We start from the raw sequence: 27,446 nt of genomic DNA, 5'->3' as shown, positions 1-27,446 counted from the left end.
TTTAAAAAAATGGAAAAAAAATTCCTCCTCAAACCAAATACTATGCATGTTCTAGAGGGACAATCCTGCTTTGCCTCATAGAAGAGCACAAAACAAAGGCATGGACACATTTGAGTACAGAAATATTACAGCTTCTTCACAGCATGTAAATTTGATCTAGAATATAGACTTAAGAGTAAAAGCAGTAATGACATTTAAATTGATAAAGTATTAACATTGAAGTTGTATAAGACATAAATGGCGGGTGGTGAGGAGAAGTTGGGCAATGGCTCAGAAGAAGGGTGGGATAAGATTAGAGAACATTGATAGGGGTCATTATTCAAGTGAACAGTAAGAGTTAGAGGGAGAGCCTGGCCAAGGAAGTCCACCTGGTCTCCCAGCCCCTAAAGAGGACCAATGCACACTTCACAATATCTTTATTGGAGCAGTGCCTGTAAGTTTCCACAGGAATGACTGTGTCAGACCTTAGCAGTTTTATAAGTGATTATATGATTTCAAAGTCTCCTTTCTTTGAGTACTTATAATAAGAATCTTCAGTTTCCTATAAAAAAGCATCTCTACAGGAAATAAGTCCTATGGAGTGTTAAGTGGGGAGGAATTAAAGCCTCCTGCCAACAGCCTGCACCAGTGTGCCGTTGTATGAAAGAAACAGAAACAAGGGGATTGGAATTGGTCTGAGTTTAAATAGAAAGCAATTACCAGACCTAGGATGAGGAAACAGAGTTTGTATCACTGTGTGATAGGACCTCTCAACTGAGGAGATACAGTGGGACAATCCTGGAAACTGTATGAAGCATAACAGGAAAAGAATGGAATGTTAAACTTCACCAATTGGATGTTAAGGTAGCGGGGATGGCAAGTTGGGTTTTTTTAAATACCGTGACTTAGAAAATATGGAAAATAAGCACAATGGTAGGGTGAATCGATAAAGTAGAGACTAGGTCCAATGGAGTCTGGACCTAGCAGCTTAGGAAGGCATATGCACACATGAATATAAGTATGTGTGATCTCTCTCCTGCCGAGGAGATAAATGAAAGGTTCTGAGTGGCTGGTCTGGAAATTTCAGGGTCTCTGTCCAAGATCCAAGGAGAACTCCAGAATGGCTTCAATCCACCAGCATGTGATGAAAATGTATTTTCTTTCTACTAAGGTAACATTCATTTTATTCTCTCCCTGAAATGAAAAGTAACCTATAAATTTTTTCATCCTACTTAATTAATTAAATGCCAGATTATATTCGAATCAATATATATTTTAAAACAGAAACCGATTCTTTGAGAGGAAATGCAAATTAAGTAAAGTTCAGTCATATTAGTTAATTAAAAATATCAATAACAATTAAAATCAGGTATTTGGGGCAACACTGAAATATAAAAGTGCCATTCTTAATGTGTACTCACATTATTTGTGTTGTAAGAAATTATTCTAGTTTAAAAATCAATATTTTGTTCATTTTTCTCTCATGGATAACAACTATAAAGGGAAATATTGGTGTATTTATAGTTTGGTAACCCTCTAATATAAGTGACCATTTCCTTTTCTTATATTATACTTGAACAAATAAGTTTCTCTTTTCAGGGAGCTTTGAAAAAATCTCATGTTGCAGGTGTTAGTTTTGTAAGGCTCTGTGCATATTTACAGTTGCTTAGCTCCAACACATCACTGCCTCAAAGGGCCAAGAAAACTCAGCACACACGGAGAAACAAAAATCCCCAAGAAACCAACAGAAGAGAAATTAGACAACACTTAATGCATAATGTATATATCATAGGATCTTGTTGCTTGTGGTTAGACATTTGAATGTATCGTTCAGCATATCCTTGTATTTCACTAAAATAAAATTTAAAAACCCACACACTGACTGGAGAGACATGAATTTACCATACAAAAATGCTCAAGGGGATTTATGACAGAAAGATGATGATGGTCCGGCAACATTTCGAAATGACCTGTCATTAATTGACATTTGGCTTCCACAACCTCTTTCCACATGCTTGTAGGTTAACAGCTTATAGGTCTGTCTTTGCTGTGTTTAAGCTGCATAGTGAAGGAAAAATGAAGAGCATTCTAAAAATCAGTGAGTTACTGAAATATAAATGTATCTTATTTAATTGGCACATATTTGTTTCATAATGTGTTTTTGGGTTTTATTTCCAGATGCACGGTAGCTTTTGCAATGCACATGCAGCCTTTTAGAATGCTACATTATCTTGTGACCTACAGCTTTTATGTGACTATATGTTCTCCTTATTAGAAGTATTCTCCCTCAAAAAGCAAAAATGATGTTTATTCTCTAGCCCACTAAGATGTAAAGTATTAAATCCGAGTTACTTTAAAATTTGTTTTTCTGGATGTTGATAATAAAGTGCCCTCCTATGTCACATTTGAGAAATAACTAAGTGTAATGCTTTTGAAAGTATGTTTGTCTTTCCATTGATATATTCTTATGTCACAATTCTTATATTTATAAAGAACAGAGATTTTTTTTCCAAAGTTTAATACAACCTCTCTATTTTGTGTGATTAAAAAATAAACAAGGTTTGGAGCACATAGGAAAATCAAATGAGCAGGAATAAACAGACTCTGAATGAAGCTCTGTCCCTACATCCTTGAAGCTCATCTATGTATGGACTTGTTGGAGTAGATGTGGCCTTTTGAAGGAAGTGTGTCACTGTGGGTAGGCTTTGCATTGTTCAAAAGCACCTACCAGGCCCAGTGCCCTCTTACTCCTTTCTGGAGGATCAAGATGCAGCTCTCAGCTACTTCTCCAGCACTACAGCTGTAGCCACCATGCTCTCTGCTTTGCTGATAGTGAACTAAGCCTCTGAAACTGAAAACATACCCCCAGTGAAATGCTTTCTCTCCTAAAAGTTGCCTTGGTCATGGTGTCTTCATAGCTACAGAAAGGGTAATAAAGATAACAATCCAGATCATATAGATTGAGTGGCAGCTGGCTATTGTGTTTCACATTTGAAAAATATCTCAAAGGCATTTCTAGATGCACATCATCACTTCGTATTGCTCATTAGATAAATATTCCATAAAACTGTTGAAAAGAAAATAAATTTAACTCTTATAACAGTCAAATATTAAATATATATGCTATATTGTAGTTCAAGATTCAAGAGGGCATAGGCTATGAGAGGATATTGTTGAATAAAGGCAGCTTTTGAGGAGGCCTGTGAAATACCAATATATTTAGATGTGGTGCTATCTAGCTTGATCCCAATTCATGGTTTTATGCTGAAAAAAAAAACAAATTTATGTTTTTGGTGTAGTTTAGGTAACGAGAAACTGAGGGATAAACCAACAATTTGTTTTCTTTTAATCGACATACAGAATATTCCCATGTAACTAATTCTGTCTTAGCTGTGACGATGCATTTAAATGAAATTCATTATGCTCTTCACACATCATGTATGCATGTCCACTGGCAATAACATGCTTATAAACCAAGGTGCCCTTGGTCACCCTTGATGAACAGTTGTGGTTTCCCTATCAACTTCCATTCTAAAATGCCATGCTGAGACAAGGACTCACTTGGCAGATGCTAGCTCTCCTTTATAAACTCACTTCATCTCCTTTTGACACTATTATCCTTTGGAGATATTCATAGTTGAAAATGTATTAGTTGACTCAAGAATCAGTTATTAGGTTAAAAGAGAGTATTCTTGTATTTCCTTAGTAAGTGTTTTATCTCAATATTAACTAATATATGCCTGCTATGGGCATTTCAATATTAGTTTTATTGGTAAGACTATTAAAATACTATGAAACAAAGACTGATGTTTTACATAGGACAAAACCAAGATTTGGAGCCAGGGGAACTTCGATTTAAGTAACAGCATCTCCATTTACTAGTTTTATGGTCTTGGCTGAATTACAAAATTTCATGGATATTCAGTTTCTTCACACGTGAAATGTAAGTATATTTATGTTCCCACTAGTAACAGACAAGATAATTGGAGAAATTTCTTTCAATTGTTAGTTCATCATTTTGGAAATGGTCAAATGAACTCTTAGAAGATATATTTTGGTACACTCACCTCAAAATCTCAGCACAGCTAGAGTTTTTAAAGCAATTTGACACATGCTTATTCTTTCTATATTTTTTATTTGTTCACTGGATTTTTTACCTTTTCTGAGGTTAGCTTTTCTTCTCTAGTAACTTACTGAAAACTATTTTTCTACAAAAAGTCAAACTCTATTGTTTTTGAGGACTTGTTTGCTCAACAGCTCAATCAAATCTGGATTTTGTTCATGATCTAACTCTAAGATACACCCCAGCCAAACAATTAAATCATTTTATTTCAAAGGATGCTAGATAGTATTGACCCTCTACATTGTTACTTAAAATACACAAATGAGCCAATTAGGAGCTGGTATCAAACATTCTTGAACCTAAGTTTTATTGAAGTAATTTTAATTATTTTAACTATTTGGCTGGAGTCAATCATTTAATCCTTTGCCAATTGACATGTCATCTTAGCTCTATTTTTAAAAATAACTACATCGAAATTAGATAGTCAAGAATATAGATTTTTTTTTCTAGTTTGCTTCTTTTCCTGTGATAAACATCTTATCATCAGCAACTTTGGGGTGAAGGATTTGTGTCATCCTATAGGTTAAAGTCCATTGTTGACAGAACTCAAGGAAAGTTCAGGAGGCAGGAACTATGGAGGAATGCTGGTCTTTGGTTTGTTCACTTGACTTGCTCAAATGCTTTGACATATGTATGTATGTATGTATGTATGTATGTATGTATAATATATTAGACCGACTAACACAGAGATAGTACCACATACAGTGTGCTGGCTGTCTCACACCAGTCTTCCAATCAAGAGAGTCTCTTACAGACCTGATCACAGGTTCATCTCATGAAGGCAATTCTTTAACTGGGGGTCCCTCTTTTGAAGTGACCATAGACCACAAAAACTAAACAGAATATAAATTTTACTATTTTCCTGAGAATTTTAGTTTTGGTGTTCTCACCAAATTAAAAAAGTAATAAATGAAGTTGTTAGCATATCTACTTCTGGAGGCCTCTATCTATAATCTCCATGTTTATCTTGATAAGGTTAGGTGCATTTGTGGGCCACTGAAGAAACAACTAGATATACATATATATACCATGATGCTCCCACAGTGAGAAAGGCCAAGAACTACAATGGTACATTCTAATGAAGTTTTTTTCTAGATTCTGACATAAAATAATAATAGAATAATGAGTAAGACTACCAACTCAGGTGAAATCATGTCGGTGTTAGACTTTTATCAGTCTTACTCTTAGGGAAATGGTATTTACTTTTCTGTCATTTCAATTTCATTTTTCCCATTTCTTTGGATTTAAAGTTATGTATATACATAATTCACAAGTTTCTTCCAAACTTTGCAAATTGAAATAAAACCCCATTGTGATGTTATCGCCTCCAGAAGGTGATGAGCTCACAGGAACAGAATTCTCATGAATAAGGTTAGTGCTTTAACAACACAGACTGCAGCAAGCCCCCCTTCTTTTTGTACTATCTGAAGATACAAAACTATTGTAACTTATGAAACATGGAGCAGCCTCACAGCAGACAGTAAACACTAACATAGACCATTGTGTTTCTACAACTATGAGTATTGAATTTCTGATGTTTATAAGCCACTGAGTCTACAGTTATCTGTTTTAGAAAACCTATTGGAAAAGACATTATACAAATTAAGTTTTTGGCTTCTGGGTAATCTAGGATATGTAACCAAGTAATTTAGCATTTTCTGTTTACTTATACTAAATGTCATTTTAGTAAGTTTATAGTCTACACTCTAGAGGGCATTTTTATCCTTAAAGGAAATCTTTGCTTTACTAAAGTTTGAGAAATGTTAGAATAAAACAACAAAATTCACCAAGATCTGCTTTATTGTTATTTTTTATTTTTGTTTTATTTCTGGGATAGAGCCTAAGGCTTTGTGCAAGCTAGGCAAGCACTTTATTACTGAGGTATATCTACCCCCTTTGCTTTCACTTCTAAAGCATGTAAGTAGATAACTCCTCTCTATGAGGAGGAGGATATTCTTTTTTTTTTTTTTTGGAGGAGGATATTCTTAAGTTTTTCTACATAATTCACAATAAACCTCTTAGCAACCACATAACATGATCTTATAAATCAGATCTGGTGATGGATTATAGATGCAGCATTGACTTTAAAATGCAATGGAAATGTTTTTAAGTCAACAACAAAACATTTCTAAGAGTGTCTATATATAAAGTGTCTCTAATAATTAATTTGTGATACTACTAAATCCCCTGGATATACAATGTATCTCAGTATTCAAGAACATTAAACAGTCAATGACTTTTATTATAATGCCTTTTCTGCTTTTTCAATAAAGCTAAGAATTTGCTTTGCTTTGCAGATCTTGTATATTCATGATAGGTCCCATAATGTTTTAATATGAGCATATTTCTGATATCATAACCATACATTGTATCTGTCTTCTGCCCTGTTATTTAACACATTGAGTATAATATATAATAATATAATATAATAATATGTTTTATGGGACTCCTGACAGTAGGAACAAGTGGGTCTCTGTTTCTTGTGTCTGTTCTTGGGATACTTTTTCTCCTGTTGGGAAAACTATAATCAGGATATAATATACAAGAAAAGAATCTAATTTCAGTCAAAGGAAAGAAAATGAAAAAAAAATATTGTCTAGTTTTACAAATAGAAATATTTCCAAATAAATTGTATATCAGTATTTTTTCACTCACTGTGGATAAGCAAATGAGCTCAGAATACAAAAAATAATAATTGGACATGTGATCTACAGTTATGACTTCCAGTTTTCTGTACTTTGAAAATTGGAATTAATACGAGTGTGGCCTGTAGATTACTTCTAGAAGTTAAATTGGAATTGAATGGGTATTTTTTATTTATTTAAATTAGAAAAAAGCTTCTTTTACATGTCAATCCCAGTTCCCTCTGTCTTTCCTTCTCCTCTGTATCCCATCAACCTCTTATCCCATCCCCTTTCTGTTCCCCAGGGATGGTGAGGCCTTCCAAGAGGGAACTTCATAGTCTATCATGTCATTTGGAGCAGGGCTTAGGCGCTCCCACCCATGTGTCTAGACTGAGAGAGTATCCCTCCATGTGTAATGGGCTCTCAAAGTCCATTCCTGTACTAGGGGTAAGTACTGATCCACTACCAGAGGCCCCATAGATTGCTCGGGCCTCCTAGCTGACACCACATTCAGAGAGTCTGGGTGGGTCCTAAGCTGGTTACCCAGCTATCAGTCTGGTGTCCATGAACTCCCCCTTGTTCAGGTCAGCTGTCTCTGTGGGTTTCTCCAGCCTGGTCTTGACTCCTTTGCTTATCACTGCTCCCTCTCTGCAACTGGATTCCAGGAGTTCAGCTCTTTGTTTAGCTTAGGGTGTCTGTTTCTGTTTCTATTAGCTACTAGATGAAGGCTCTAGGATAGTATATAAGGTAGTCATCAATCTCATTATCAGTGAATAGCTTTTAAGGTAGCCTCTCCACTATTGCTTAGATTGTTAGTTGGGGTCATCCTTGTAGGTCTCTGGACAATTCCCTAGCGGCAGATTTCTCTTTAAACTTATAATGGCTCTCTCTCTTATGGTATCTCTTTTCTTGCTCTCCTCTATCCTTTTCCCAACTCAATCATCCTGCTCTCTCGTGTCCTCCTCTACCATTCTCTTCCCCCCTTCTCTTTTTCCTGACTCCCTCTTTCCTCCTCCATGCTCCCAATTTGCTCAGGAGATGTTGTGCCTTTCCCCTTTCCAAGGGACCATGCATGTCTCTCTTAGGGTCCTCCTTGTTCCTTAGCTTCTCTGTTGGTGTGGATTGTAGGCTGGTGATACTTTTTTTTCTATGTTTAAAATCCATATATGAGTTAGTACATACTATGTTTTTTGTTTGTTTGTTTTTGTTTGTTGTTGTTCTTTTTCGTTTGTGTTTTAGGCTTTGGTGTTCAAATGGCTCCAAATCAAAGAACATCTCTTGAATGTCAATAAACAAAACTCTCTAAAGGAATAATATTCTGAATTGTTAATCAATTGTAATTTTCATTCCCAGCCTCTTCTAAATGTTTCTCTGCTTTTAATAGCAGTCAGCTAGTGGAGAACACTGGAAAGGGAGCACAATAGTTGAACCTTGACTTAGTTAGAGTTTCAAAGGGCCTTTGTTTTAAGTTAGATGAAAAATATTTTCTTGTACTCCAAGCTCAGATAGGTTGTCGTTCCACAGGACTGGATTTGGAGTATATGGGGATAGCTACTAAGATAGACAAATTGGAGACAGATTTAGGGGTTCAGCTCAAGAAAAGATTTGTTCTGTCTTTGAATAAAATTCAGGGCATAAGGCAATTCCTTCAGCTATGTCCCATCAATCCATCCAAAAAGCACCCACCTGCCTAATATTACAGTTGTGCTGATAATCTCAGACTGTCAAGCTTTGTGTGGTACCTGGAGAAGCATAAGAATGACAGAATGTACTAAAGGACTTTGGGGCTGGGCTTATTTGAACCCCCCTGAGTTCTGGAGTAGTAGAATGCTGTCTCTGTGTACTGCAGTGCTAAGGTAGGTTAAGAGATGGTTTAGAAAGCTATGTACCTTACAAGGTATGATGGATATAAGCTTCGCCAGGTTTAGACACTAAAAGGAAATGGAGAAAGTAGGCATTTAAGTCAATAGTGTCAATTATTTCTCATTTATTTGGATGAGATATCAAAATTGAAATCTTATTTAATTATATAAAAATGACAATAGAAAAAACTTAACACTTGTGTAATGCCTATTTTTCTTTCATCCTTTCATCTATCTACATAATCCCATGGAATTACAATAAATACAAATTATAAAGACTATGAGAGTGTTACATAGTTTAAGATAACTATGTATCTTTGAATTGGGTTTGGAATATGACTCAATTAGGTAAAGGGCAGTCATTAGGAAAACCTTAAAGTTACACACCCTTCCAAGCTTCCTCTTGTAATTTTCCATCTCACTGACATTAACAAAGACAGGTTGTTACTGTTTCTGATCTAAGAGCTTTCTAATTTGGTTCCAAAATAGCAAATCCTTACAGACAACTTCCCACATCCTGGTAGTGTTTCATACATACATACAAAACAAATCTGTGACACATTTGATGCTTTCTATTTCAATGCATCCAGATTTCCGGGAAATGTTTGAACACACAAAAGAGCTGTAAATGGAGAGACGAGAACAGGCTTGATGCCCATTTTGGATTAATAGTTGTACAGAAAGCTGTAGCCCAGTGCAATTCCAGGCAGGACTCCAAAGAAACGAGTTCTTTTAGCAACAGTAACAATGAAAATCTAATCGAATTGGATTTCACAGGTATAGATAGGGCTATAATTCAGTAGAGGCAAAGAACAGGAAAATAATTTTCTTGTCGGTTTCAAGTAAGGAAAAGATTCCGATTTTTCCTCTTTATGATCTGGCTCTGGCTTTTTTTTTTTTTTTTTTTTTTTTTTTTTGCTTTCAAAGGTTAAATGAAAGATAAAGGAGAACTTGTGTAGCTTTCCTACAAGGGAAGGAAGAGCTGTATTCAGTGGGAGAGATGGGGAGAAATACTTCAGCCAGCATCTCTGTGAATTCATCTATGAGAAGGAAGGGATTCCTGTCCTTGAATGTGGAGAGTCTTTTCTGGAGTCTTCTTGAAACACCGAAAGCCACTACCCAGCTCAGCCCACATGCTGGCACAAGGAACTCTTCCAAGAGTGAATCCAAGCATGTCTGGAAGATGAGGAATCCCCCACCCACACTCCCTGATCAGTAGTGAAATAAACAACACCAGAATTAAGGGTTAGAATTTTAGGTAAGAAGAAAAAAAACAAACAGAAGCTTTAGTCTGTGTCTGCTCATGAACAAGAAATACGGTCTCCTACCCGAATGGCATATTATAATTAGTTTCTTTTTCCATAAACATGCCAATTAGCCCGTTTTTATCTACATGTAGAAATGAATGTTTTTTTCCCCCTACTCTCTTTTGGTTAGGCACGAGTGTGATTTTGCAGTGAAAACCTAATAAAGTGGCTTCCTCCAGACACACCTGTACTCAGTTTCCTTCCCATGCCATCTGATCAGATGCCACTTCCACATGCTCAACCATCCTCACCTCTAAAGCATGGCAAATACACGGAAAAGAAGGGCTTATGTCCCAAAGGGAGCCTCTTGCCAACCTAGGCTTTCCCAATTTCTAAAAGATTATGATGACCAAAGTCATTCATTTTCAATAAAGCACTCAGAATTGTTTTCTAGTTTGCAAGAAAATATACAGATCAGATCTAAGATCACCCTGCTTAGGACTTAAATTATTTTTTTTTCTCACGTGTATGCATTTTTCAGGATTTTTAAGGAACCAAATGAACCTAACCATAGCAGCTTATAATATCTAATTAGATGTTCTGCATTTGGTTTCAGATTCCCTCTATTAAGCGTAGCAACTGTCTCCCTATCGGAATGATGACTGTCGACGAATGATCACACCAGCTTCTGCCTAGGAAATCGTGACCAAAGCCTTCACACCCTGAGTGCTTCCTCTGTGCACAGATACAAATATCAAAGATTTGCCCATCTCACTTAATCGGAGCTTCTTTACAGTCTCATGAAAAAAGCTATTAGGCTCCATCACCTACATATGCAGAAATTCATGATCAGGAAGTTTAAGGAGGTTTCCCAAAGATACTCAAAGAGAAATGATGCAATCCCAGTCTTTTATATTCTGTTTTCAGCACTCTTTATCTTTTGACATTTACAAAGACGGTCATCTACATAAAACGATCAAAACTAAAGAAACCCTACCACCTCAAATATGCATAACAGGAAACGGAGAATAAAAACTTGATGTTTTGTTTCCTGTTGGCCATAATCTAAATCAGCACCGTTTACACATGTGGGTCCCTCTTCCCCCTCCCCCACTACCCCCCTCCCCCACTACCCCCCCCCCCCCGCAATGAAGACCCTCTCTTCTCTAGCACCTTTTTCTTCTCTCTCCCATGTCTCCACATTGTTCTTCTAGGAACCACACTCCCTGTTTTGCCTTCTCATCAACCTTCATTACTCAGTGTATAATCTGCAAGATAGCACTTCTATTTCAAGTTGTTAAGCTCTTAATATAGTCGCAATCAAAGTGAATCACCAATATTTTGTTCTTATAGGTAACAGCTTGTTTCTCTTAGATTTTATAGTTTACCCAAATGATTACCTACTAAGATCAGGGACTGTACATTTATAATTTATCTGCCTTTGGAAAAAAATTAAAAATTAAAAAAAAAACACTTCCAGATTAAAATATTCTTGTAATAACTAAATTCGTAACACAGTATTTACATGAATTTTCTAGAAATCTCATATAGGGATCAGCAACCTCAAAATGATCAAAAAGGGATAAAATATAAATACAGAACTTAACAGAACTTATTACAATGTTGGGCAATTCAGCTTTAGGAGGAATTTAATCATAAAATGAAACCAGGCAAAGCCTAAACACCTAATCCAAAAGATTTCTGCACTCCTCTTAAAAACAGATCAATACTGGTAAATTGGATTTGTAACGTTTGGGAACAAATAAGATACTGAAAAGCAAAGAAAGTTGCTGATGCTATTTTGAGCTGATGCTAGCAAGTAGAGAATTATTTTACAATCAATTTTATATTCTCGTTGAGTGGAATAATCCATACTGGAACCTTAAAGAGACATATGTTGTTCAATAATCATGCTTAACAGATATGAATGAGTTTCGTAAAGAATGCCTATGTAACCAAATGTCTTTAAAAATATTCCAGAATTGCTGAGAACTATGGTGATAGTAAGAAGATCCTCCAAAGTTTCTGTCTGGGACAATTTTAAACAAGCAGGCTGAGATGAGCCTGGGGAAATGTTGTATTATGTTTCTTCTTCCCTTTCCTCCATAGCAGCAGAGGAAGACTCCTCGGGAACACAATGAGCCAGAAACAAGGGCCCCCACTTACTAGGGACTCATGAAAGTCCGTCTACTTGTAGAAAACAAGTGAGATTTTTAAAGTTTTTAAAGATTTCTGAAAGAAACTGCTCCACGGACATTTAAGCTCATGGCACACCCTTGACCTGTCCTGAACTAGGAGCATATATGACTGGGAACTCAAAACTGTTTGGGAGTTTACGTCACACACATATTCTCTGCTCCAGTTTTCTTCAGTTTGTTTACATGTTCTTTCATCCATCTCCACATTTAAGGCACACACTAATTTCGGTAGGTGGGGCATTGACCTTCTGCTTTTATAATGGGGATGCTATCCTATTTTCTGGCTTCTGCTGCAGGCAGCAAAAGTTGTGACTCTTTCTTCTTTCTTCAGGACATGTTTTCCCTGCTTTGTGACTTCTGTAATGGATCATCTTTTTCAAGTGTATTGTTTCTACCAATCTTTCCATTTCCATGTCATATTTAGATTGTCATCTCCAAGACTGGGCCCTACTATAAATTTAGGAATTCATTGTTGAATACCATTTTCAGCTAATACAACTAAGAACCTATTTTGTGGTCACAGAGAGCTTGCCCATAAATAACATGCAATTTCCTAACAAAACAAATGTCAACATCTAATACCCTTTGATTTTCTTCTCTTTGTTACAGTAATTATTTTGCTAGCATAGCTATATAAAACACAAACACATCCCAACAAAAGCAATTAATTTCTTTATGTTTTAATATTTGTGTGTTATTGTGTGTTTAATGATAATAGAAATAATAATATAATTAGCTGAAATATAAGTAAAGCTAACAAATATTCTTCATAAAAATACTATCATTTTTATGATTTACATACATTTATTTTATTCAAAGTCATTTAAGTAGATGGTACTCTGATAGACATTTTACAGGGATGAAAGCTGAAGGCAGAGATGTAAGATATGGGCACAATTTAAAATAGGATGGTCTGTTCTAAAGATGAAATACTAACTTTGTATAGGGGTTGGGTTCCCTCTGAAGTTTTAAAAATCCTGGCTTTTTCCATCAAAGTTTCTGATGTGCTGAACTGAGGTATGCTTTGCAGAGTAGTACTTTTAAAATCCATCTCCCTAAGTGATTCAACTGGGAAACTAACTTGAGGAACACTGCTCTACAGTCTAGCCTACTAACCATCATGTAGTAACTGAATAAATGGAAAATATACTACATCAAAGACATCAAATTCTCATTTGTATTATTCAGATTTATGTTGAAGAAATTTCTATTAAATACAAATGTGATTATATTTAATTGGCCACTCAAAAGTTTATAAAATCAATTTTGTCAAAATTAATTTATCTTGACCAGACCGTATGTTGAAGAGAAAATATTATTTCCCAGAAAAAGGCAGAAGTCTCATTCTCTAAATGACTAGCTCAGCCTACTGCACCCAGTTATGTGGCCAGAGCCCATGCTGGAGAACTGCAGAGGAGTTCACAGTGACACAAATTGTTCAAAGGGGCCTTTTGGTCCATTTCTTTGTGTTATAACTGCAGATTCTCAGCCTGTTAACCTAATGTGCTCTCTCTCCTTGTCTCTCCTGAGCTCGGAGTGGGAGCCACAGTTCTCTAAGCAATTAGCTTTCTGGGTATCTTCTATTTTTCAATCATTTTTTTTTTTAAAAAAGTCTTATTCAAATCAAAGATACGAATAAAAAATTCTGAACACTAAATACATGTATAGACAAGGTTGGAAAAAAAAGACTCAGACATGCATTGCTTACCACACAGGCATGAGGGAGCACATTAGTTTAAAAAGCCTGGCATGGTGATGGCTGCCTATAAACCAGGGATTGAGGATGAAGAGAATGGCATGACTCTATGACTCCTTGTCTTCCCAGCTCAGGTTAATGGAGGTGTCAGGTTCCTAGTGAGAGATTCTGTGGCATAGCAAACAGGGTGATGGCTTTTTTTCATGAACAGTATCTAAGGTTGACTCAGGAATCCATATGTGAATATGCAAACATGCATACATACATACACACACACTACACAAAATCACAGACAGAACTCCTCAGTATTTATCAAACATTGATTATGTGTTAATTATGTACCTGGCATAATGATTTATCAATGTGAAATCCCCATAAAGTCAACAACTTTGAATGTTGGGACGTAGACAAACAGGGCAGATTGCCTTATGAGTTTTCAACATCCCTGTGTCCATTTCTCTGTGTGATTCACTCAGACCACAGCTGCCTCACTAGCATCCACCTATTCCTCACACAGCTGAGACTAAATAAACAAGGGATGGATACCTTGGCATCTGGGACAGTTCTAATGTAACCCGCAGACATTGCAGTCACCCTTAGAGCCAAACATGGTTAGAGTCAAACTAAATCTCAAACCCAATTACAAGCACTAGCACTGTTCGGTGACAGTCATGCTTCTAGTAATGGGTGTCAGTGCCCTGGACTTCAGTCCCTGTTTCCAACTTATGCCACTGTGTAAAGCAAGGCCTGCTTGCTAAACCATTCACAGACACCACCTCCCCCAAGCCATCCCTTCCTTGTCAATACCCTCCAATTATGACACACGAGGACCTTCTCTTAGCTGGACACAGGTTCTCTGCTTTCTGCCTACCTTTGAATCTTCACTATCAAAATGAACCCATCCCTTCGGGTTAAGATGGAGTTGGTGTAACTCCATAGACAAACCCGGGAGGACACAGTTTCGGAATTTTGATGATTTTCCTCAGGCAATTGAGCCTTCTTACCTGTCTCCCTAAAGTACCCTCCACTCCTTCTTAAGAAGATAGCATGGAGGAAATGAGTGCTATGACAGAAGGGAGAAAGCCAGCTGTAATGAACCATACAAATCCACAAAGGAAGCAGAGATGTAACTATTACAAATTCCAGTGTGAGGGAGAGCCGAACCTTAAGCATCTCCAAACTGGGTATAAGAATTTGTCTACTCACTATTATATTTTAAGAAACAGAAAATTCCACTGTCCATTGAATTGACCTGGACATGATGAGTGTCTTGTTAGGTATGTGTCCTTTATGTTTTTTTACATCAACCTGAATGGAGATGTGTGACAGTCAAGTTCAATTAGGGAAGGAAAAAGTCAGCTTTTGTCTTGAGTGCATAATTAAGTCACGATAGCTTGAATGATCTAGTTTAGAAGTCTACAGCAGGGAACAATATTCTCTGTTGAGAGGAGGGGAGAGTCCTGTTCTCAAAATGTAGAAGAGGATGCTTTGGAGATGGTCAAGCAAGACAGAAAGATTTTGCACAACTATACCTACCATCTTTTTCCTGGACATAGAGTATTAGGAGAACTACTGTTCTGAAATGAAACTCAAAGACAAGGCCAAGATAACAGAGAAATCATCTAGTGACCATAACATGTTCCTACACTGTTTAAGTCCTTTCATTGGGGGACAGGAAGGAGACAATGCTGTAACATCTTCTAGTAGTACCATACCAATTCATAGTCATTCTCTACTTCCTATATTCTGATGCTAGATTTGGTGTCTACAATTATTGAATAAGTGTATGATAGCTGAAAATGTACAAACACTAATAATGATACTTAATAAAGACAAACTTTTCATTAAAAAATCCTCAAACATTTTTTTTATTAAATAAAAATACCTACTGACTAACATATTTCTGAGGCATGCAAACTGGGTTCTTTATTAAATTTACTGTCACTCTTTGTCTTCTACACTGGTACTTGTATCATTTGTTTCTTCCTTTGCAGAAGACTCAACAGAATTAGCACCAAGTAATTAGCAGGTTTGGTTAGAAGTTAGAAAGTGAAAAACAAATGAAATTAAAGTCAGGGTAACTTAATTAGTAAAAGGTGCTAGAGTTGTGTGTGTTTTAAATTAAGTGTTGAGACTCCATGTGCCAGCAATGCTTTACAGATCAAAAGCACAGAGGAAAAACTAGCTGACTCCAGAGAGAGACCAGGAGGGTACCGGGTGGGAGTCCTGGAAGCAGGATCACAAACTACACTAGGCTCTCCAGTATCCCCATCCTTTGCTTGAGGTTTTGAAATAAAACATTATGGGTATGTCTTTCCTGATGCTAGACTTCAGCAGCTCTGTGCCAAGGAGACTTGGCTATTATTGCTTGGATGTAAGGAAAGAACAGTTATTCACTATTGTTTGGAGTGGAGTGATACAGCCACTATAGAAATTAGAGTGGAAGTTTCTCAAAATTCAGAAATAGAATTATTATATGACCCTGCTACAGCATTCCTGGGCACATTCCCATATTCACAATAGCTAGGAAATGGAAACTTCCTAGATTTTATCTGATGAACGGATGACAAAAGTGCAGCACAATTTATACAACAGACTATAATTCATCTGCAAGGAAAATTGGAAGCATGGAAGTAGCAGGGAAATGGATGGATCTATCAATTATCATTATGAGTGAGGTAACTGAGACCATAGAAATAAAATCTGGATGCTAGATTTGTCTCCTTAGAACTTTCTCCATATTCCTAGCTAGGAGCAGTCCATTTCATTAAACAGAGAGGAAGGTGGGGCTCTCAGAACATGATAATTCCAGCACACCAATACCAGTTTTGTGTCTAGAACTAGGATATAAAAATTTGGTTTTAGGTACGTTTAACACTTTTGGTTTATTCTTATAGCACCCATGCTGACTAATACAACAGCGTTTTATATATAATTAAGAAAAATAACTCTATTTCCTAAAATAATAACAAAATGAGATTGTCACTGTTGTGGCATTGTGAAAAATTCACCTTCTGCCAGGTTTAATAGAATAGATATAGTTTCATATCTACTGCTTTATTTAATTTTCATATCAAATAAACCTCTGGAAAACTTCAATATGTGTTTGCTGAATAATGAAACAGTATGCAAATAAGGACAGATTTATTACGAAAATAGTTTTTGCCCTTGGTACCCCAGAAAGGATGGAAGAGTACTGAAGGGGAGCTTGCAAAATCAATACCATAGTAAAAAAAGCACACAGCTGGGAACACCGTCTTCGACACTGTGATCTTTAGAAGTTATATCCTCTTTCTCAGTTTCTGCTTTGTACATATTAAAATAGTGGTTTGAATGACAAGATGCTCATAGTCTCGCTGGGTATGACATTCTGTGCTATCTGCCCCATGCAGTTTTGTGTTTTAATGAATTGGACTTGATATTTTCCTTCCTCTTTTCCCTCTGGTTCCTCCTCCTCTTCTGTTTTTTTCCCCCCTTTCCACAAATTTCTGAAGCTAGTATTAAGCTGAGCTAGGGCGAATGAAGGAGGAGTGGTGGTTTGCAAGAAGATGATCCCTATAGTCTCAGCATCTCAACCCTTGGTCCCCAGTTGGTGGTGCTGCTTGTGGGGTTTAAGGAACCTTCAGAGGGTGCAACATTTCTGAAGGCAGTATGCCATTGGGACAAGTGTAAGAGTTCATAGCTTTGTCCACGTCCAGTTCCATCTCTGCTTCTTTGTGTGGTCCCTCCAGCTTCCTGATCTGGGGTTCTGTTGCAGTACTCTGCCCACCTTATAGACTCTGCCTATGGAATTGTAAGCCTAAATAAATCCTTTCTTCCCTTAGTATTGCAAGATCTTGGTATGTCATCACAGTGACAAAATGAAACTATTACAAGGGCACTCCTTGTCATTCCATGTTTAGGAAACTACAGGACCTTAACAAAATAAAATTCAAGACTACTCTATGAGGTGCCAGCTTGACATTGAGATGATTTAATACTGACATCAAAGCTTGTCCCCAAATGGACTGAGAGCAGGAACTATTATTTATTTATTTTTGCTCTCTTATGAGCATGAGCTCATCCACATGATCTTAACCACATTCCACATCGTCCTTAAAACCTCAAATGACTGAGAAAGAGGCCAAAGGCTGAGAAGAAGTGGTTAGATTTAGGCTGCTTAGAAAACATCATAAGCTCCACTAGGAGTGGTGGTCTTAGTAGATCTGGCTATCACCTTACCCCCATTATTTGCTCTAGTAGAGCCACAGGCCCCACTTCTCTGGGCTGGGAAGAAGCTATAGAGAATGGGACTAGATAGATAAAGAATGATTCTGAAAATTGAGTACTATTAAAGACTCATTAAAACCTTCTTCTGAGCCTTTTCCTAGACTCTGTAATTCAAAGGGTTTTTCAAAGGGTTTCAGCATAGTATGCCACCAGCTTCCTTCCTTCCTTCTTTCCTTCCTCTCTCTCTCTCTCTCTCTCTCTCTCTCTCTCTCTCTCTCTCTCTCTCACTCTCTCTCACTCTCTCCCTCTCTCTTTCTTTGAGGCAATTTTTACTGTGTAGACCTGGATAATCTAGAACTCACTCTGTAGACCAAGTTGGCATCAAACTCACATTGATCTTGCCTCTGCCACCCAAGTGGGGTTAAAGGTTTGTACCACCATTTTGAGGCCAATTATATTTCTTAACCTGAGTATTCTAAAGGAAGATTTCACACAAACATGGCAATAATGTTATAATGTTAAAAGAAAAAACTTTGCTTCCTCCAGGACTAGGATATCAGCTTCCCAGGACTGAGTACCTGGCCAAAGTCATAATGCAACCAATTGCATTTCAGTGATGAGAAGGCAAATATATGTATCAAGACATTTACAGAGCTTCCCTTCATCATCAAGACTGCTAACTTTTATGAATATTCTCCAGAGAAATATGTAACCTTTCCACTCTGGGTTAAGGTTCAGTTGACCATGTTATTTTACCAAGTATCAGCACACTTCAAAGACTAATGGCTAAGATAAACATAGTTTCTTATGTTATATGAGTTAATATAAGTCCTAATACATCCCAAAATGCAGCCAGATCACTGACAAGTATGGCCATGGAGAAAGTTCTCACTGGCCTTCTAGGGCCAAAATGTATGAAGATAATAAATCAGCCAAGTATTTGGTAGGCTAGATGGCTTCTTTCTCATGAACTAAGGCATGGAATAAACCATGGTGAGTTTTCATAGTGATAACTGCTACCTAGAGAATCCCTGTTAAGTGTGCTAGAAAATAGTCCTTATAGCAATATGGCTTGGAGGCAGAACTCAGGTTTAAACTGTCACATGACTGAGAGAAAATCACATAGCTCTTTGGAAAAAATGTTAAACACTTGGTCAGTAAATATTTATGAAGGACTAACTTTTCATAAAGTGAAGAAAATTAGCAAGGGACAATTATTGCCCTTATGGTGCTTCCAATTTATTCAAGATGGATGGGATGTTTCTGGAATTCTTCTGGTCTGATGTCTTATTTTATACTTGAGAATTATAAGGTCCATAGATTAAACATAAGTGGCAAAGAAGTCCTGACAATTTGAATAAAAAATGATTTAAAAAAAAAAGTAGAGTTCTTTATTGCCAAAGCAAGTCATTCAGACAGAAGGTCTAGGCATGAGTCTCAAGTCTTAAATCTTCACCTCCATCTAATAGGTAAGAAAGGAACTTCTGTCTTGCAGTAGGCCTAGTATATTATCATCTCTAGATATCTGCTATTCTTTGTACAGGAATCTTAGTTACAGCTTTTATGTTAGATGTTTTTATTTCACCATTTTCTAAATTTAAGCAGATCTCGTTGGATATTCTTCCCTCTCCTTAATGTTTATAGACACTGACTGTGTCCTCAGTCTATTTTAAGAGCCTAGGCCAACAGTTCCCTCAAAACACAATTGCTCCTATGTCTAGTTATCATGGGAGCATGTCTTCTGGTTTTAATTTGTTTCTCATCTTTCTATCTCATAGGCTATTTAATGTAATCAATTCTTAAGAGACCACTTGTTTCCAAGATTTTGTCTCTGAGTCTGTTTGTGTAGCACCTCAAATATAAAGACTTAGTCATATTTGACCCTTGCCTCATGAACCATGCTTCTAATTCCAATCTTAAATTAGCATATTAATTAATATTTACATTTTTATCATCTATAGTATATCCTAAATGACCCTGCATCTTCCTGCAACCAATCAGATGTTGAAGTATATGGACGCTCCTTGGTTTCCTGATGCTATCTGTCCACTCACTGTGTTGTTCAGAACTCAGAACAACACTCGTCATCTTGTAGGTTATAAAAAGATATTTGGTGAATGACTGAAATGATCAGTTTTCAAAAATAACAGCAGAAGGAGAGCACAGCAAACAAAACATGTTCTTCAGTGACAAATTCAGAAACATCCTTGCTTTATTCACAGTTTGTTTATATTGTTCTTCCCTCCTTTCGTTTCTTTTCTTTAACCAACTTTTATTTTATTAAATATGCTGTTTTACAAAATCAAAAATGCCTCATCAGCCTCAATCAACATATATAAGAGATATATTAAAACCAATATAGATAGAAGTCTCTGCCCTTTGGCTCCTGTCATAACTGCATTCTGTGCTTACCCATGCTTATTTTGATGACTTCTATTCCATGTCTGCTTAATATTGACCTTCAATGGCTTATCTAATAAACTGTGAAATTACCATGAATCATACTGGCTTATTTAATTGCCTGTGTTACAGAGAGCTGGAAAGAGAGGCTAGAACAACAAAAACACACTAGAAGAGGAATAAACAGCTTTTGCAGGGAAGGAGTGTGAACATAAAGAAAAAGAACCCTCTATCAGAGATGCTCACATTAGTTTTAAGATTCTTCCCCCGCCCCATGGTTAATTAAGTCACTGTTGTAGCAAAGACCAAATGAGTTCTCTCTTATGAAGAAGGTGATATTTCAAACATGGCACATGATACAAGAATCACATTTCTATTATTGGTACTTCTAAACAGACAATCCTACTAAGCCAAGAATATGAGTTACAAGTATTTTATTTCTTTCTTCTAAACCAGGGGGTTCCCTGGAATGATCACAAAGTTGCTGTTCCATGAATTATTTTATATCAATTATAGATTTTGGAACACAGAATGAAGAGGTCTCAAGATTCTAATTGCCAAGATTTCCATAAACAGAGTGTGTAGAGCAAGGGCCTACATATACATAGTTGTTTTAAAACAACCAGAACACATAAAATCACTTGTATGCTCTTGGAAGAAAATATTCTCAAAAGGGGAGGCACACACTAGGACAGTTTGTCTTTGGTTTGTGTTTAGGTCAGTAAGGATGTGGTGAGTATGGCTCCTTCTCACACCCTTTATCATTTTCTCAGAAACAGAGAATAAGGAATTTTTGACATGTTATATGCTAAGAAGTGACCTCTGTGTAGCAAGTAAAACATCAGGGTGTGGTTTCAGAATCTGACCATCCTAAGTTTTCATTTCCAAATATACACTAAGGGAAAATGAATATTAATTACACTTTATGATTATTGGGAAGATCAAGTAATGTTAGGGGCATTCATATTGTGCTTTAAATAGAGTGAGTGCATGCTTAGGAAACATTGCATAGGTGGGAACTTTACAGATCAGTCATGAGTGATCCTAGGTTTACTCTGCTGATAACTGGGAAGATTAGGATTTCAGAAGAAGGGATGCTACCATCTCGGACCACAAACATATGGTGTCATTCATTTGCTCTATGCCTCAAAGATGGACACAGATCAAAGCAAACTTCACACATTTGCACTGTAGCTTCTTCTGCATACACACATCAGCTGTTGCATCAAAAGTATGAACTGCCAGAATGAAGAAATTGCTATTGTTGACTTCAAGAAGTTTCCGGGATTTTTTTTCTCCTCACAGTAGAGATAGACACCGACTTTGGATCATTTTAAATGCAAATAGTGGGAGCAAATTCTCCAAGTTTGCCACTTAAAATGTGTCTGTTTGGTAAAAGTTGATGTTCTTAGAATAAATGTATCAACGCTGAAATGATATATGCAGTGTGGATACAGAGATGATAATGAAATAGCGTTAGTGTAAATGATCCTTTGCCTATCTTGAAAGCATCTTAAACATCTCCACTCCCACTGCAGAGCCCATGCTTTGTTGGTTATGTGCAATCACATTGTTGCTTTTGCTTACCAATGAAAAGATTTTTGATCAAATAAGACATCAAATGACAGGCCTATCAGCCTTGAATTGCAGTGAAATACCATATATTTCTTTATGTCCTATGTATAAGCAACTCCAAATGTCTTACAATTTTGGAAATCCACTAAGTCAGTGGTTGTCAATCTTGGACAGACCAGAATTACAGGTAGTACAGTTCCATCTATGGAGATTGTGAGTTCTTCTGAAGTTACTCAGCTTGAGTATTATGCTTCTAAAGTTCCCAAGTGATGCTTATGAATAGCTGGTTTGAATATCTTCATAAGATCTTAACGCTTCAATAAAAATTTTAAAACACTGTCACACTACTATATAATGCTTTGCAAATTCACCTCTTTCTTCTCTTTTCTATTAAAAAGTCATTCATTTTTATTTTCAATTTTGAGATAATACTTCACAATGTATTCCAGGCTGGCTGTGAACTGACAGTGATACACCTGATCCAGTTTCTTGAGGGTTATAAGCACATATCACCATTCCCTACTCAAAACATTCTTTAAGCTCTGTCTTAACTTGGAGAAAATTGCATTGTTCTATGATATAAATTCCTTGAATGTAGTGTCCTGGGTAAAAGTATTTGTTTTTAAAATGTGCAAGAATTAGGCAGAGGCAAATCTCTGTGAGTTTTAGGTCACCCTGGTCTATAAAGCAAGTTTCAGGACAGCCAGGACTGTTACACAGAGAAACCCTGTCTCGAAAAAACAAAACAAAACAAAACAAAAAAAAGCATAAGAGCTAAAATTGTCTGTGTAGGAACTATGTAAATGTATTGAAAAGATAAAAATATTTTTTAAAATAATGCTCCTACCCCTACACTCAAAATCCCATTACTTGCATATTTTTTATAACTGTGATGTTATATTTATTATAATTGGCTTTAGGTTCAAAACCATATAAAATAAAGTATGCTTTGGCTTATCTATTTCATCCCTAGTTATGTATTAAAATAAATATATACATGTTGACCAAAGTGTATGTAGTCAATTGTTTACACCAGCAAACTTGTATTCATTAACATTGTAACACAAAGAATTATGGAGCATCAATAATCCTATTCACTCAGTTATGGAGGTGGACTTGTCAAAGATAATTTTCACACAAAAATAAGCCAATCATTAAAAACGTACACATTACACAGGGTACATAACAAGAACTGAACCTAAACTATCTGCTGTTACAGGGAAGTATGCAGAAGGCTTATTCTGTTTCCAGTTTGACATTAGTTATCCTGGAGTGTGTGGTACATAATATAATAATGTAAGATGTTCACTTTAGGTATAAACATTTTATGTCCCCTTTCCTGACTTTATTATTTTCTCTCTCCATATGTGTGTGAGCATATATATATATATATATATATATATATATATATATATATATATATGTGTGTGTGTGTGTGTGTGTGTGTGTATGAAATTTTAGAACCAGGGAAAGAAAGAAAAAGAAATGTAGAGAAAGGATATAGAATTCAGTATAGGATGAGAGTTCTTTGTCTCCTTTTGGACCTTTCCAAACTTTAGAAAACATAATTTACAAATCTGAAAGGAATTAATTTTGTCATATGTGTTTCATGTCCTTTCATAGAACATGCTAAGCCCAAAACATAAGAAGGAGATGGCAAACTTTACCCACTATAGGCAAACAGCTTATGTCCGTGTATCTCACACTTCTCTCTCACTTCTGTAGGACACATTGTACCTTCACACTTGTTCTTACAGCTTGCTGCCCATCATACATACAGTTAGTCATTGTCTCTGTCTCCTTCTACTAGCTTTATAGCTGTGGTGGCTTAGGAGAAACAGCTTGCCTTCTTGCAGTCTTCACATGTAGGACAATAGGTTGCATTAAATGGTGTTCTCTGCTTTTGATGTGGCTAATTACTAAGTGTCTTCTTTCCCAAAGATGTCTTGGTTCAGATGATAAATGACATTGTCCCTGGATCTAAGGACTCTTCCACACTTAATCACTCTAGACAGCTTGTCTCTGACAAGGAGATTTTAGTTTCAGTAGCTTAGTGCAGAGAAGAAAGAAGCCGAAGCCTCTTTCTGGGTTTGCAATTGTGTGCTGGATACAGGATGCTAGAATAAGATATTGCAAATGTCATAAAAATGCCCTTTCAGGAAATAGATGTATTAATCACCTCTCTTGTAATTATTACATAAGGCAAGAGTGCTCTCCTTGGCTATGAATAGGTAGGGATGGAGAAACATGAAAGGTATTCTTTGATAAGTCTACCTAGGGTTTCCCTTTTTGTGATCAAAATGTTCCATGAAATATACAGTTTATGGCTTAACATGCTAGATTTACCAGCAATCACCTATTGCTTCAATGTACATAATTGACTTGTTTTATGTCCAAGCTTTGAGTATCCTTCCTTCTGGGGAATGCTATGTATCTTCATAGGGAACCTCATTTCCTAATCTCGTATTTCTACTCCCAACATCATATCCCACATCTGCCAGTTTTCTACTTTAAATGACCCCAAACTCCAAGGTTATGTGACCTAACCTTCATTTCTCTGAGTACGTCAGTCTCCTTCATTCTGCATCATACAAACATTGGTTATTTTTTTAAGCATCAGCTAAACAAAATCTAGGATTGACTTAGGAGAAAGTCTCAAAGAGAGATTGTCTAGACTAGCTGGGAGATTAGGCAAGTCAGTGGGGACTGTCTTTCCTCTGCTAATTGGGTTGGGAAGGCCTGTCATTTTTGTTCAGTCTGAGTGCCTGATGTTAGGTCCTGACTATAGAGAAGGTGAGCTGAGCACAAGCCTGCACACATTAATTCTCTTCATGCTTTGTTCTTGACTGTGGGTGGGACATGACTGTTTTGAGTTCCTGCCTCTGTGAATATCCTGCTATGATTGAATGTAACCAGAAATTTTAAACTAAATGAAACTCTTTCTCCTCTAAGTTCTTTTGGTTGTTTTGTTTTGTTTAGTTTTTTATGGTCAATATATTTTTATCACAGCAACAGAAGTGAAACTAAGAAACCAATCATTACTTCCCTTTCTAGCTCTCTTACTATTTTCTGAATACTGTTAGTTTCAGATAATAAAGTTAGTTTTAGTACAATTCTTTAGATTACACCCAAGTTTCTTATTACATGTTGTTAGGTAAGCTGATGAAGCTTCTCAACCTTCTTTTGAAGATCATATTTTATTTTGCATTTTCTACTGTTTAGCCACAAACCATCAAAGAAACACATGCATACTTCCCAACATATTCTGACAGACACATCACTCCACAGCAGCCAAGGCCTTTCTATTTATGGAATGGACTGAGATTACTGATGTCCCTGTTCATCTCAAATATCTGCAAGTCACATCAATATTTATTTTTGTTTGTCCTTCCTACTAGCATTGAAAGCAACAATATCCCTTTCCTTCCCCAACTGGTTTAATCTTGGCTTTCAACTATATGCTTCTGTCACAACATCTGTCTTCATTCAGGATAATAATTCCCTCCCTCAGGGTGACATGTCCATGCAGGGTATTTGGAGTCTACAAGACAACACTGTAGATGTTCCCATGCATCTGTTTCCACAGTCATGGCCTTTTAACTTACTCTCAACATTACCCTAAAGACTTACCGAATTCTTGTTCTATTCATATGGGTATCTTAGATTCTTTTTTCATATTATCCCCCTCTTCTTCCTCTCATCATATGTTCTAAGATGCATCACTATTCCCCACAGGTGATGCCTTCAATTCATTCAACTGTCATTGCCATCTCTTCCATGGTCCTTTCAAATACTTCTCAGCCTTTATACAAGGATGCCCAATGAGTCAACGAAGAGCATCATACAGAACCAAGAAATCACTGCAGCCCCTTGCCTTGAGTGTAGCTGAGTGATGAGAATGGAATCCACTGGGAAGGAGTGACACCTCTTGTTCTAGACTTTTGATCTTTATTGGCAGTTCCAGGAGGCAGAGCTGAGAGCAAACTCTGCTCATGCCACCAGGAAGTGCATACCATGGCATACAGATCCAGCTAGTAGAACCCATCTTGTTGACTAAGCTCAGCCAATCTCAGTGATCTTTGAACAGTTCGCTGACTAGAGCCACAAAAGATACAGTCTCAACAAAACCAAACATTTATGAAAAGATGGTCAGGTTCACTAGACTGACTCTTATATAGTATATCATTGCTGCTCTCTGCTGGCCAAAAGCATTACTCTCAACAATTAGATGAGATCTAGAATGGGTCAAAGAAGGAAATACAGTGTGTTGATGCTTACATGCATGGCATTAAAATAACATCACAACCAACATTATGCATTCTTATACAGATACATGGGTTTTAATAAGGCCCTACCAGAGTGCTAGGGATGTGCAATTATCTGCCACTTTTGTGAACCTTTAATTAGGAAGAAGTATGGGCGGCATCAAATTTGCAGCAAATATTCCAGTTATTCATTAACTTCTAGCACAGTTCTTTCTGTTAGCTATCATATTTGCATTCTTTCAAATGAAGCAGCAGGTGTTCTTGAGGGGTGTCATCTAGATATGAGCAAATTATTAGAATGTGTCCTGACTGGCAAAACCGGCACTAAGTTTAATTCCGTAAGAATGCACACTTTATCTTACTGGAAACTTACTTTTTAAATGGTAACTTCCAATTACTCACTTCTCCTCATACTAACTCTACTCCAAGTACAGCACATTGAAGATAACTTTGGAATTCACAGAGTCATGGCATATTACACTCAGTTGCTGTCACTTGCTTGGCATCTTGCTTTGCTATTTTCTCATGAAGAGAGGAAAATCATATCCAAATCATTTCATTATAATGTATAGTAATTGAAATATGGGCTTTAAGAAGTGCTTAGCTACACATGCCTATGTGCCTTAACAGTTAAGATTCTAGGCAGCTTCAGTGGCAGATTTTAATGTACATTTTAAGCAAAGATATCTGCTACAGGTTTAAAGGATACTCTAAGAATCTGAATAATATTTTTGTTTAGATTATAGCTTTTGCTCTGACACTGGCTCTTTCATTTAAAGCAATGCCTGAAAATTTATTAGCCTTAGAAATGTTTCTGAACATTTGCTTTGCCTGGTAACAACATATCTTTGTTTAACTTTTATTTACAGTGGTTTAATGGCCTAGGGTACAATGTGTGTTATGTCCTGACCTTCTGTTCTCTACCTAATGACTTTCATGTAGAACAAACAACCACTCAAGAAAGCTGGAAATCTTTGGGGGAACATGGCAAAGGGTGATTTTTGTAAGGAATTGTGGAAAAAGCAAAGTACACAGATCCAAAACTATGTACTCGTCTTTTGAAGTACTGCCAAAGTGATATTCTATTTGATTGTTCTGTTTTCACGAACTTAACAAATAGGGATTAAGTTTCCACTGAGGTCATGATGTAGAAGTTATAGTGAGCTGAATCTTTGCAGAATTGCTAATAGCTGCAGACATGTTTTAACTATAGTGTTCTATATGATTCTCCATCCTTCTTCCAGTTCTCTGATAAAGCCTAGACTGAT

The 27,446-nt window shown here is 36.6% G+C and overlaps 1 protein-coding gene across 5 annotated transcripts in view; it reads right to left on the bottom strand.

Annotated features, from left to right (window-relative positions):
• Kcnip4 (potassium voltage-gated channel interacting protein 4) overlaps positions 1 to 27,446 on the bottom strand; it is a 998,325-nt gene that overhangs the window by 267,069 nt on the left and 703,810 nt on the right. The window lies entirely within an intron of this gene.

Source organism: Phodopus roborovskii, unplaced genomic scaffold (genome assembly GCF_943737965.1).
Source record: "Phodopus roborovskii unplaced genomic scaffold, PHOROB, whole genome shotgun sequence".
Taxonomy (NCBI): Eukaryota; Metazoa; Chordata; class Mammalia; order Rodentia; family Cricetidae; genus Phodopus; species Phodopus roborovskii.
The sequence above is the reverse complement of the archived record's forward strand: the minus strand, read 5'-3'. Positions and strand labels throughout refer to the sequence as shown.